Here is a 3,281-nt window from a genome sequence, read left to right as displayed (position 1 = left end):
ACCTTCTTCTATGATCTTATACTTGTTAACTCAGCTTGATTAGTTCCAAACTACTGCCTTGCTTATCCTTTTGTGTTTCTATCAGTTATCTCTGATTTGGGAGTCATCCTTGAGGTTGTTAAACTGAATTTCTTCCAATACTCTTCATCGATTGTACATCCTCACTTACTTGTAGACTCAGCAGTTCTTTCAGAACTCTTGTAGAGATTATCCTTGTTGCTTGTCCTTCTTGAGAAATGAGATTTTTATGGTTTAATGTAGTAGAGAAATTTAAAACTAGAATTTTGACACCAATTTTAAAGAAATTGGCTCAAGATTGGACCGAACGGGACAAACCGGGCCAACTGGACCTAAGTTGGGCCCAAGGCCCATCCAAGCTTCATTTAATTAATGAAGCTCAGCACTCTCTCTCCCTAAAATAAACACACACACGCTGGAAACAAAGAAAGGAAGAGGGGGGAGATTGAAACCCTTGTTCCTATTGATGAGCGGATAATTTATACGCTTTTTGGCATTATTTTTACATAGTTTTCAGTACGATTTAGTTAGTTTTTAGTATATTTTTTTTTAGTTTTTAATTAAAAATCACATTTCTGGACTTTACTATGAGTTTGTGTGTTTTTCTGTGATTTCAGGTAATTTCTGGCTGAAATTGAGGGACTTGAGCAAAAATCTTATTCAGGCTAAAAAATGACTGCTGATGCTGTTGGATTCTGACCTCTCTGCACTCGGAATGGATTTTAGGGAGCTACAGAACTCCAAATGGCACGCTCTCAATTGTGTTGGAAAGTAGACATCCAGAGCTTTTCAGAAATATATAATAGTCCATACTTTGAATAAGGATAGATGATGTAAACTGGCGTTCAACGCCAGTTCCATGCAGCATTCTGGAGTCAAACGCCAAAAACAGGTTGCAAAGTGGAGTTCAATGCCAGAAACAGGCTACAAACTGGCGTTCAACTCCAAGAGAAGTCTCTACACGTGTAAAGCTCAATGCTCAGCCCAAGCACACACCAAGTGGGCCCTAGAAGTGGATTTCTGCATCATTTACTCAATTCTGCAAACCCTAGTAACTAGTTTAGTATAAATAGGACTTTTTACTATTATGTTTATATCTTTTGGATCATCTTTGATTAGTTTTAGGCTATCTTAGACTTTTGTGAGGGCTGGCCATTTGGCCATGCCTGAACATTTATCACTTGTGTATTTTCAACGGTAGAGTTTCTACACACCATAGATTAAGGTGTGGAGCTCTGGTGTTCCTCAAAGATTAATGCAAAGTACTACTGTTTTTCTATTCAATTCAACTTATTCCGCTTCTAAGATATTCATTCGCACTTCAATATGATGGATGTGATGATCGTGACAGTCATCATCATTCTCAACTTATGAATGCGTGCCTGACAACCACTTCCGTTCTACCTTAGATTGAATGGACATCTCTTGGATATATAATACAGGGGACTGAGTCCGAGTTATTAGTGTCTTCGTGGTATAAGTTAGAACCCATGGACGGCCATTCTTGAGAATCCGGAAAGTCTAAACCTTGTCTGTGGTATTCCGAGTAGGATTCAGGGATTGAATGACTGTGACGAGCTTTAAACTCCCGAGTGCTGGGCGTAGTGACAGACGCAAAAGGATCAATGGATCCTATTCCAGTATGATCGAGAACCGACAGATGATTAGCCATGCAGTGACAGCGCATTGGACTATTTTCACTGAGAGGACAGGTGGCCATTGACAACGGTGATGCCTAACATACAGCTTGCATGGAAAGGAGTAGGAAGAATTGGATGAAGACAGCAGGAAAGCAGAGGTTCAGAAAGACGAAAGCATCTCTATACGCTTATCTGAAATTCTCACCAATGAATTACATAAGTACCACTATCCTATTTTATATTTTATTTATCTTTTAATTATAAATTCATAAAATCAGCTGAATCCGCCTGACTAAGATTTACAAGGTGACCATAGCTTGCTTCAAGCCGACAATCTCCATGGGATCGACCCTTACTCACGTAAGGTATATTACTTGGACGACCCAGTGCACTTGCTGGTTAGTTGTACGAAGTTGTGAAATAGAATTAAGAACATGAACGTTCGTATTGAGTTTTTAGCGCCATTACCAAGGAAGGAATGATCACGATTTCGCACACCAAGTTTTTGGCGCCGTTGCCGGGGATTGTTCGAGTTTGGACAACTGACGGTTCATCTTGTTGCCCAGATTAGGTAATTTTATTTTAATTTTAAGCTTTTATTTCTTATTTTTGAAAAATACAAAAAAATTTTCTTCTTTTTTCGTTTTTCCCAATTAAATTTCGAAAAAAAAAGTTTAATAAAATAATAAAACCAAAAATATTTTGTGTTTCTTGTTTGAGTCTAGAGTCAAGTTTTAAGTTTGGTGTCAATTGCATCTTTTTAATTTTCTAAAAATTATTTTCGAAAATTTCATGCATTGCATTCTTCATGATCTTCCAGTTGTTCTTGGCCAGTCTTCTTGTTTGATCTTCATATTTTCTTGTTTTGTGTCTTTTCTTATTTTTCATATGCATTTTTAATTTGTTAATATCTAAAGAATACAAATTTTTAAGTTTGGTGTCTTGCATGTTTTCTTTTCTTGAAAATTTTTCAAAAATAAGTTCTTGGTGTTCATCTTGACATTCAAAGTGTTCTTGGTGTTCATCTTGACATTCATAGTGTTCTTGCATGCATCACATGTTTTGATCCAAAATTTTCATGCATTGAGTCTTTGGGTTGTTTTTCTCTTTTTTCATTGAAAATTCAAAAATAAAAAAATATCTTTCTCTTATTTCACTCATAATTTTCGAAAATTTGATTTGATTTAGTCAAAAATTTTTAAAATTTAGTTATTTCTTATGAGTCAAATCAAAATTTCAATTTAAAAATCTTATCTTTTTCAAATATTTTTTCAAAAATCAAATCTTTTTCATTTTTCTTTCATAATTTTTGAAAATTCCAAAATGATTTTCAAAAATATTTTTCTTATTTTGTTTCATAATTTCAAATCTTTACTAACAATTAATGTGATTGATTCAAAAAAATATTAAGTTTGTTACTTGCCTAGTAAGAAAGGTTCAATCTTTAAACTCTAGAATCATATCTTTTTAGTTTCTTGTTAGTCAAGTAATCAACTTTAATTTTTAAAACCAAATCTTTTTAAATTTCTTTTTCAAATTAAGTTTCAATCACATCTTTTTCAAAATCAATTTCAAAATCTTTTCTAACTTCCTTTCTAACTTCTTACCTTTTTAAAATTGATT

Source organism: Arachis ipaensis, chromosome B8 (genome assembly GCF_059453495.1).
Source record: "Arachis ipaensis isolate K30076 ecotype BB chromosome B8, ASM5945349v1, whole genome shotgun sequence".
NCBI lineage: Eukaryota > Viridiplantae > Streptophyta > Magnoliopsida > Fabales > Fabaceae > Arachis > Arachis ipaensis.
Note: the sequence above shows the minus strand (reverse complement) of the source record.